The following is an 11,578-nucleotide window of genomic DNA, read 5'->3' on the forward strand; positions in this document are numbered from 1 at the left end:
CGAACTACAATGCGCTCCTAAATACGCAGGTTAAGAAATTCAAATTGTAGACAGCCACAAAATCCTTGAAGTTACTTTCTCGTCGCATCTCAGGTGGGATCGGCGTGTGGAAAATATTTGCAAAAAGCTCTCTCCAGTAGCAGGTGTTCTAACACGATGTCGATGGCTCCTACCCACTCACGTGAAAATTCAAATTTATCATGCTCTTTTCGGTTCCGTAACTCTGTTTGGGCAACCACCACAAAAACAAATTTGATAAAAATACAGGTTCTGCCGAAGAAAATGATCCGCTACATTGCAAACCTTCCTTATCTGTCTCTCCAATGCAAACTGCTTTTAGAAATTATAACATAATTCGTTTTGAACATATATATGTTTTTCGCATTTTGAGGTTCTTTTACCATTCTTCTCCTGCTTATAGAGATTTCTTAATACGTACTACACATTCAAGGACCGCTTCGAATCGACTCTACACCTGAAACACCGATCTCTGGTATATTCCACATTTTCGAATTAATTATACACTACAAACGCTTGAACACAATTTACCGACCACTCTTAATAAGTACAAAGTTTTGGCTAGTGTTAAACCAAGCGAGTTAAAAATGTATTTTGTTAATATATAGCCAGGTTGCATTTTATGTGCCTCTGTTGTCTGCCGGTGCCATGTATGCCTATTGAGTGTTTTTTTTCTCTTTATTTTTCTCGGGTCTTCTCTTTGTTTTCATGCGTCTGTAAACTATTGTTAGTGAACATACATGCTTATTGTTTTCATTGCATTTAATGTATAGTCACTTGCGTCGTTGTTTTTGTTTGTTCTTATATATATATATATATATATATATATATATATATATATATATATATATATATATATATATATATATATATATATATATATAGAGAGAGAGAGAGAGAGAGAGAGAGAGAGAGAGATTTAAGAGAAGCGGGCACTTCTACAGCGACACATTTATTTATCAACGTTTCGACCGCGGTGCGGTCTTCTTCAGGACTGCAGTGGTCTCGCGTCAAATGGACGTTTTAAGTTTGTGAGCTGCAGAAGAGGGCAAAAGGAGTCTAACAAGCAAATAGCAACAACAGTTCAAAAAATTGAACAAAAAAGTAAAAAAATAAATATAGGTGTGCGGGGAGCAGACAGGGACAAAATTGGGGGAGGAAGCAAAAAATAGAAAGAAAAGAAAAAAAAGGGGGGGGACTATTATAGTAAGGAAGGACGGGGTAAAAAAAGGAGATGGCGAAACGAGAGAAAGGGAGAGGAAGACGGTGCCCGCGACATGGGCAGCGCGGCAACCACAGGCGTGCAAAACGTGCAAGACACAAACAAAATGCACAAACACAAAGATGGGCGCCGCTGCAGATGCGTGGCCAAAGAGGCGCCGCTGCGCAAATGACACTGGCAGCGACGAACAGGCCAAACCAGGCGCCTTTTGGGGGGTCTCACTAATTTCCGGTGAGCCGAGGGCTAGAACGTTAAGGAAGGAGAGGGCTACGTTAACGAGCACATGTGTAAGAACTTACTCAGGGGGTCTGGGTTTCACTGAACGGTGCACCCCTCTCCCTGGGCGGGTCGTTGAACCGACTTCGTCGGGAATACTTGGTTGTAGGGTTGGAGGGCTGGGCTAGCTGTGTACAAAGATTTGAAATTGTCGAAAAAAAGTAAGGAAAGAACGTCAAAGCTTATCAATACTGCACGAGGCAGGATAGTGTAAGTAAGGAGGGGTATGATTGCCTGGGATATACTAGGAGTTATAAAGGGTATATCAGAGTTAGCCAATTAACGAGAGGTGTAGTATTATTTTGTTTGGAGGTCGTGAATAAAAGAAAGGATACCAGGCTTTTCGTTAAGATATTCTTGAATAGTATTAAACTTGTGGATAAAATAGAATTCACGTTGTTCACGTTCTCGCCTGTTATTGAAGCCCCCTTAAATAATTGTTACTTTTAGTTGGTCAAATGGGTGTCCTTCTGAGTTTACATGCTTGGATATGGGAAGATTGGGGAGAGACTAGGTGTGTGCGCGGTGATTCTTAAATCGAATGCGGAATGCAGTGTTTGTCTCTCCTATGTATTGCTGGTTACACACAGTGCATTCAAGAAGGTAAATAATGTTTGATGAGGCGCAGTCGAACTTGCCGTTGATTGAATGCTGGAAAACTGACCTCGTACTAGTTGCGGAACACGTAGTCTTCATGTGCTTGCAAACTTTGCAGCGACCTTTACCACAGGGCTGGCATCCATATTTTGGTGTATTGTGTTCCTTGGAGTGGACTAGATGGTTCTGAATGTTTTGGCACGCCTGTAAATCACGCGGGGTGCGCATGTAAATATTTTCGATAGTCGTTGACTTTGCTGGAGAATATTAAAGTGCTTATTAAGAATTCTGTTTATGTTCGGTGCGTTACTGTTAAATGTGAGAATAAGGTTTGTAGTGTAATCATTTCGGTTATCTCTTCGGTGCCCCTGGAGTATTTGACTACGGTTCAGATTTGAAGCTCTGCTTATGGCGTCATCAATCAAAGAATGTGGATAGCGCTGCGTTAAGAGCACTTAAACATTTTTAATGCTTTCTTATACGTATATGTAAACATTTTTTTTTGCTTGAAGTGCGTTTGTCGCGTATTGCCATTTCAGAGGCGCTTGGGCCCAGTCAAGCTGCTTTTTAGCAGCTTTTAGCCCTTGCATCTCTAGTATGTAACTTGCATTTTGTAAAAAATGAAATGAAATTGCATTTGGAAGAGAAAGTCAAGGTTTCATTTTGCAGTGTAAGCTTGCGTCTCTAGAATGAACAGAGAACGTTGCCTCACACTGCTTGGGCCTGTCGTTTGACCCCTCGTTGACCGCACTGGAAAAAAAGGACCTCTCTAGGAAACTATTTGCGGGATCTTTCCTCTGCTTCAGGAGGGGAGGGGGAGGGGGGTTGATGGCCTCCCCTTTGTCGGGTTCGCCGCGACACGCGACGCACGACGGACAAGACGACGAAGGGAAGCGGGGAAAGCTGCCTTTCCGAAATTAACCGTGACTTGCAGGTGCCTATAGCTGTGTTTGGATTCCAGGGAAGTAGCAGCCGACCTCTGAATCCTCCTCGCCCATTCCCACATGGCTCCGCGTGCCATGTCGCCAGGTGCGGTGAAAAGAGCAGTGTGCAGAGTTTAAATGAAGCAAGTATGAAGCTATACAGTGAAGCCAATTACAGACAGCTAGAGGAATTTCAAGAGCATGCTGTGTGTATTTTTTTTTACCCAACAGACATGAAAGGTCTGAAGATGAATTAGTACCAAACACATCGGTGCATCAGTTGTGATGCCTGAAAAAAGTTGTACCAACATATAGATGCCCTTGTCGTGATAATCAGGAATACTGAAGAATTAAGGAAAATTAAAACATTTTTTTGTTCGGGCTCACACACCTGCTACAAACATCTTTATTCGTAGCAATTTAAATGACTCTGTAGGAAGCTTTTTGGTAAAAAGTACAGTATGGCAGAAAGGAGTCTTTAGACAATGCACTGTGTTGAAATAGTCATACCAATTCCATCTCATCGTTCGATAAATGTAACAAATACCGTGCAAAGAAGCTTGCTGCATAGTGTAGTTGCAAGTTACTGGTTGCAGACCGCTCTGCAGTCACTGGACTGTGATTGTGTATGAACTGCATGACAGTGCCTGGATTGCAGAACAGTTAACCAACAAAGAGCTGCTTGTTCATATCGTTTACCACACTATAAACATCATCAATGAAACAGGATGATATGTGTAACTTTATGACATGTTCCTTTTTGGCAGCCTCTAAAAATGTTTCCGCCTAAATGAGCTGGCTTGTTTTGCAACAATATAACCACGGGACTGCTGTAAATTGCCACATTTTCAACTTGTGTGAAAATCATTGCATGTGAGGGGTCACTTCATATCCTGTTTCTTGAAGGTCCCGTTGCTTTGTTGGCAATGCTTGGACAACCATGGCCAGCTTCCCGCATTCATATGCACAGGGTATGCCCATTACGTGCATGCCTTTCCACCTAGTAATGGCTTACATTGCAAACAGACACAAAAAAAGACATAGAGCACGAGTACAGATAGTGTTTGTAGTCCACACTCTTCTTCTTCACCTCAATAAATATGGCACATACCCACGCGGGATTGGGCAAGGTACAGTGGAGATTTGCCAATGAAGTATTTGCACGGGAAAAAAGGCGTGAGGCGGCGGCGTAGAATACTGAATCAAGATAAAGATAGGAAAATTCAATTAAATTTCAGAAATATGAATTACCTGGAATAGAACCAAGCATTTCGGACATGAGACAGAATTTTGTATACAGCTAACAAGGTAACCGATCAGTTGCACTTATGTAATCATGAAGGTAGTCACAAACACTGCTTAACGGGAATTCCTTGGCGCTCGCACCGAAGGAGGGAAGAACTGGAAGAGACTGGAAGAGGGACCTCCAAATACTGATTTCCTTGAACAACGGCCGGCAAGAGAGGAGAAAATGGTCTAATGTTTCAGCTTGCCCACATGAGACACAAAGGTTTGACGCAGGGAACCCGTATCTGCGTAAGTACAAATTTAAGTGAGGGATTCTGCATCGCAGAAGCGTCATTGACACCTCAAAACGCCTTGATTTACACCACCGGACATCCCATAGGTACTTTAAGTGGTGAAAATCCACGGTATTGAGCAACGGATCACTCAAGCTGGCTGAAATATGTTGGAACCACTGGAAACGTGAAGTTTCCAACAGAATGAGGTGAGGGATGCGATATATTAAGATTACAGGAGCGCTGAGAGCTGACCTTGCCAATAAATCAGCCACCTCGTTAAAATAGACACCCGAATGCCTGCAGGTACCCGGACAAAGCGGATCTCACGCACTGTGCACGGAACGAAAAACCTAAGCGGCCGATTCAATAAAGATTTTCCGGAGTTTTGGAGAGAGCCTAAAACTGAAAGGCAGTCTGCAAGAATAAGATCCCGTGCTACATGTCTCGGAATTTTGAGAAGAACCAAACCAATAGCCAGAAACTCTACGAAGAATTTAGAAGTATAATCAGGGATACGAACGGAATAGCTCCAAGCCAGATCCTACGAATATATCCCAATCGCCGCCTTCTCACAGCTGCCGGAGGCATCAGTAAAGAGAACAGTATGATGAGGAAAATTGTGTAGGTGTTCAGAAAGAAGACCATTTAGGATATTTGCGGGCATATGTTTCGCATGGAACGGGTAAATATGGTCCTAATAGAAGACGGGGTCAGCCTGCGTATCAGCAACTCGTTGCAAGGAGATCAGATCAACCTGAAGCGGAGCTTGCGTGAACCTAACTTGCGGAAGCTGATAGCCTGGCCAATGTTGCTGTTGTTGTTAGCCTATCAAAAGATGGCACATACCCACACTGGGCGATCGGCGAAGATTACGGTGGCTATTCATCTGTACTCAATTAACAAAAAAGAAAACAACGCGGGAACGCAACACTGGCGGATGTGCTGAATTTCAGGAACAAACCATGCAACAAGTAACAAAATATCCTAAATCAGATTTTACATTGCATAATGAACCATGAATGTACCAAAGCAATGAGACATAAGTGTAGCATTTCATTCCTTTCGTGACATAAATGAGTTGTGAGGTTTGTTGAACAATTAAAAAAGGGATTTTTCATGGCAGCTAGCATGGGTCATTTCAAGTTATAGCTCAAGGTTACAATTACATCTGATATAGATGACACGCATGCTATGAAGCAAGATATTTTTTTCCTTTTTTTTATGAGAAATGCACAGGCAGTTTTCAAGTTTGCTTCACAATTTAATTTCTGGCGTATACACAAAGCCATGTCCTATAAATTATTCGTGCGTTACACCAGAACCAACACTACTTAAGTTGGTAAATCATGTTCATTTCCTGGGTGTCATTAATAGCAATAATAATAATTGTTTTTTTTGGGGGGAAGGAATGGCGCAGTATCTGTCTCATATATCGTTGGACACCTGAACCGCGCCCGTAAGGGAAGGGATAAGCAAACATATGCTAATGCTGCTAATGTTATAGGACAAACAAACAGTGGTTTTATGAAGACGTTAAGTAATACGTGATACTGTTGTGTCCATCAGGTAGGCAGTTTCAAGGCTTGCTTAACAATTTAATTTCTGGCGTATATTCAAAGGCATGTCTATAAAATTATTCGTGCGTTACACCAGAACCAACACTACTTAAGTTGGTAAATCATGTTCATTACCTGGGTGTCATTAATAGCAAACATATGCTAATGTTATAGACGAACAAACAGTGGTTTTATGAAGACGTTAAGTAATACGCGATACTGTTGTGTCCATCAGGTAGGCAGTTTCAAGGCTTGCTTCTCATTTATATTCTGGCGTATATTCAAAGCATGTCTAGAAATTATTCGTGCGTTACACCAGAACCAACTCCTACTTAAGTGGTAAATCATGTTCATTACCTGGGTGTCATTAATAGCAAACATATGCTAATGCTGCTAATGTTATAGACGAACAACAGTGGTTTTATGAAGACGTTAAGTAATACGTGATACTGTTGTGTCCATCAGGTAATGAACTTGTGCGGCAGTTTCAGTTTCTCTTCTCTTATTTTCAAATTCAATTCTCTTACTTTCAGTTTCTCTTCTTCAGAGTTTCAGTTTCAGTCACATGCATGTTGCTTGACACCGCGTATACGTGACGCAGGAAAAGTAGAGGGGGGGGGGGGGTCGGAGGAAACTTGGCGTCAGCATGACATCGCTCGCTCCGGTGTGTCGTTCGATCTTGCATCTACAATACAACAACGTGCCGACGAGGTAAACCTTTACTATGAGTTTCAACGGGATCTTACGCCCCCTCGTACATTCCTGAAAACCCCAGATCAGCCACCAATATCATGGAACCAGTGGAAGGCACTGTTTTCTACCTACTTAGAGGCGTCTGGCGCCTGAGTTTCCTGCATCCCGGCGCAAAGCTATAGATGCTTCGCATTCGCGCGGCGTCGGAGGTCAGCGTCGTTCCGGAACGCCTCCCGCCACGAGCGCAATTTTAAAACGAAGGAGACCTCAATTAAGTGAAGTTACGAAACGCGAAGATGCGTCGAAGGTGCCTCCGCCCGCCTTCCGTCGCGGAGACAAAAAGAGGGCTCCTTCCTAAAAACTGAGAGAGAGGGGAGAGTAACAGAAAGAAAATGGGGAACGAAGGCGCGAAATCGCCCAAGTGTGCGTTATTGCAATGGGTTACTGCCCTATATGGATCATGACGCTCTATTATCTGCAAAGCAGGAAAAAAGAAATAAATAAAATATATAAAAATATAAAAAGTTGAGGGGGGAATAGGCAATATGCTTTGCTATCAGAACTGTTTTCTCTGGTCATGAGCAAGAAAGAATGGCAGGGGGAGGAGAAGGGCGGCATGTGGAAGCAAGCACGCAAATTGGTATGACCCCAGGTGATGCAGTCGTGGTGCTGTGAATTTCCGTAGGGCTAGGACTATGATCTCTGAAGTGTGGAGAGAGTACCAGGGTTTTCATTTATACTGGCCTGCACAGTATTAAATTGATATATAAAGTATGACTCTCGTTGCTCACGCTCACGGGTATTTTGGAAGCCGCTCTGTAGCAGCGTAACTTTTAGTTTGTGAAACTCGTGACCTTCCTGGGAAAGATGTTTCGACAGGGGGAGGAGAGAAAGAGATCTGGTGTGCGCGCGGTGGTTGTTGAATCTAATTCGGAAGGAATTCTCTGTTTGGCCAATGTATTGCATCTGACAATCGCCACACTCGAGCATGCATACTACGTTACTACTGTCACAGTTCAAGTTTTCACGGATGGAGTGTTTGAAGTTAGAGTGTGTGCTTTGAGCTTGTGTTGTCCGCATGTGCTGGCAAACTTGACAGCAATTCTTCCTGCAAGATAGGCAAACCACAGGCTTTTACTTATTGACAGTAGAGTGAACTACATAATTTTGCATGTTTTTTGGTAGTAGTTAGGTAACCTGTAGAACCGTTGGAAAAATTTTTGACAGTCGATCGTTTTGTTCGATTATGTTGAAATGTTTTTTTTAGAGTTTTGTTGGCATTAGGAAGGCTGTTTCCGAAGGTTAAGACGAGATTAGAGCGGTGTTCATTTGAAGTCACTGATGGGGGATCCCCAAACATTTCATTACGATCTGTTGCTTCCGCTTTCGTAACGGCATCATCAATAATGGAGGCCGGATAGCATTGGTCCCTCAGAACCTCCCGCATACGGCTAGAATTTTCTTCGAAGTCTTCTGGTCGTGAGCAGATCCGTTTGAATCTGATGGCTTGGGAATATGGAATTGAAGTTTTGCAGTGGCGTGGGTGGCAGCTCTTCTAATGAAGGTACTGTTGCCTATCCGTGGGCTTTCTATAGACACTGGTGATTAAGGTACCCTTCTCCATTCGAATTGAGACATCCAAGAAATTAATTTGACTGGTGGAGTAAGGGTGTGTGAAACGGATGTTTGCATGTACGTTGTTAAATGCTGAAATAAACTGGATGAATTGGTCCTCTGTTTTCGTCCATACCATGAATATCTTGTCTAGGAAGCGTTTGTAAAAAGCCGTTTTTGTTGGGTATGAGCGGATAAACTCCGATTCAATGCTATGCATATATATGTTGGCATAGTTTGGCGCCATTTTCGTTCCCATAGCGGTACCACTCGTTTGTAGGTAAAAGGAGTCGTTGAATTCAAAAAAGTGGAGTTTGAGCACCAGATCAGTAAGTACAGCGATGGTACTTTGGCTAGGAGCATCAGCGTTTTTGTGTTTTCCATAGGATGCGACCAGAGCTCTGATGCCGTCATCATGCGGTATGTTTGTGTACAGAGACACTACATCAAGGGTAACTAAATATATATATGCAAAGTTGAGAGACGCTTCTTTTAGACAGATTTATTTTGAGTCGACGTTTCGGACAGAGCCTGTCCTTTCTCAAGACTGAAGTTACAGCGATCTTCCTCCCGTCCTTGAGGAGTTGTAATTGGCACACATGTCCGCCACATGAAAGTCGCAACAAGCAATCGGGTGCTGGAAAGAAGATGGACACAAAAGAAAAATACTAGAAAAGGAAAAAAGAGGAATAAATAGAAAAAGAAAAACGCGCTGTCGCACCCTGTCCACCGAGAAGCCGCTGGGAGCGTGCAGAAAAAAAAGAGAAAGAATAATAATAATTGGTTTTTGGTGGAAAGGAAATGCCGCAGTATCTGTCTCATATATATCGTTGGATACCTGAACCGCGCCGTAGGGGAAGAGATAAAGGAGGGAGTGAAAGAAGAGAGGAACAAATAGGTCCGTAGTGGAGGGCTCCGGAATAATTTCGACCACCTGGGGATCTTTAACGTGCACTGACATCGCACAGCACACGGGCGCCTTAGCGTTTTTCCTCCATAAAAACGCAGCCGCCGCGGTCGGGTTCGAACCCGGGAACTCCGGATCAGTAGTCGAGCGCCCTAACCACTGAGCCACCGCGGCGGGGCAAAAGAGAAAGAAAAAAAGGAAAACGAGGAGCGGGAGGTGAGAATGGTCGGCCCTCAAGGCAGAGCGGCGGCGAGTACAGAAACAGACGGTGGCGGATTCGCGGAGATGCGTGTACTCGCGTGCCCCTGGCCTAAACGAGTAAAAAAAAAACAGAATAAAGCGCAGACATGGCAGGACACTTCCCTGGAGCCTCTTCGGCAGGAATAGTCAATGCGGAATCAGCGGCGCAGTTAGCTTAAGTAGAGACACGTGCACTGTGCATGCAAACACAAACACACAAAATAAAAATAAAAAATGCGACAAAACATCCACGTTCGGGAAAGTGTCGTGGGGGGGGGGGGAGGCGGGGGTGAACGTGAATGGCGGGAGCATTTAGGCAATGGTTCTTCAACTGCACCCCGCTCGGCAAAGTGGTCGAACTGGGTGGGGTGGAGGTAAAGATGCGCTTCTTTATCCCGCGCACGCTGTCACAAACGTGGGGAATTCCGAGAAAAACTCTAGGGAAAATGTGTCTGTCCCCAACCGGACATGACGTCATTAAATGTCACGTGACCATGACGTTACAGGCGTGACGTCACTTTTTTGGGGCCAATCAGCGTTTCCAGCCTACCGACCCGCAGTCGCTTGTGTGGGCGATACGCTGCATGTTCGGACGTGCCTCCAGCGATGGCGCCCGCGAGCCTGCAGACAGTGTTCGGTTTCGACAGCGGCTTCGATTGGAGGCCGACGTGTTTTGTGAACCCGTGCCCACCAACTAGAGTGTGCAGTGTCTGCGGTCTCCTTCCTTCATCGGCAGCCATGTTACCCTGTCTACACCTGCTCTGCCAGTCCTGCTACGAGGGCGCCAGTGCCAAACGCAACCACTGCCCCTTTCACAAGGAGCCCTTCCAGGAAGAAGACGTGGTGTGGTCAACCTTCAGCAGGGACAGTATCCTCGGCCACAAGGTACGCTGCTGGAACGCTGAGCACGGCTGCGACGCGGAGGACGTCGCATCCGCCATGTTGGAGCACTTCGCCAACGCCTGCAGCGAGAGTGTCCGACACCGAGACATTGCGGAACATCTGGCGTGTGACTGTGAACCACCGCGCGCACGCGACCAAGCATCAGAGGACAACTTTTCGAACGCCTTTATGGAAGTCAAAGGAACGCTGGCAAAGATATTGGACGAAAATTCTGCCCTGCACACGAAGATGGATTCGTTCGAGGACCGTCTGCGCCCTGATACCAGTGGCGCCTTTGCAGCGCAGTGCACCAGTATTGCCGACGCAGTGACAGCCTCCCTGGAACGGAAGTTTTCGGAGCTGACGACCGGAGCGTAGGCAGCGTTAGCTGAAGACCAACGCGAAGTCATCGCAGAGGTCGGGGACACACTGGCTGACATCCAGCGGACCGTGAAAGAGAAGAACAGCGAAGGGTGTGAGCGGAACGTGTCGCGTTTGGAGGACAGGGTCGTCAAAGCCGTTTGTGGAGAACGCACGCTGACAGATGCCGAATATTCACTTTCGGAGATGACAGCAGCTATAAAAGAGGCGGCTTCAGTAGAGGACGAGGCGAAAGCTCTGGAACTGCTGGCCGTAGCGTCTCTCAGCATCAGAAGCGACGTCCTCAGCAAGTCCGTCCCGTACGTATGGACCATAGATGACTGGAATGGGTTCTGCAGGAAATCGTCTGATCGTTTGCATTATTTCACAGGCTACAATGGCCGGCCTAGTTACCACTATGGATACCTGGTAGTTCCGAGGCTATGCTTTAGCCGTGTCTATGTTTGGTTTCGTGTGTATATAATTGAAGGCTTGTTTGACAAGTTCCTGAAGTGGCCCATAGAGAAGAAGGTGAAGATACATTTAATCAATCCTTGCGACTGCACAAGACAACTGGCATTAAGCAGCTCACTTTCTCCACTCCCAAAACATCCCATTCCTGGTTGTAGTAAAGAAGTTGCGTTTGTAGGGAGTTCTCACACTAACATTACGATTCACGCATTCAACAAACGTGGCTTGATCGGAAACAACTCCAGCTCCGGCTTGAATTCGAATCATAAGCTACTGATCCGGAGTTCCCGGGTTCG

Source organism: Amblyomma americanum, chromosome 1 (assembly GCF_052857255.1).
Source record: "Amblyomma americanum isolate KBUSLIRL-KWMA chromosome 1, ASM5285725v1, whole genome shotgun sequence".
Classification (NCBI taxonomy): Eukaryota; Metazoa; Arthropoda; class Arachnida; order Ixodida; family Ixodidae; genus Amblyomma; species Amblyomma americanum.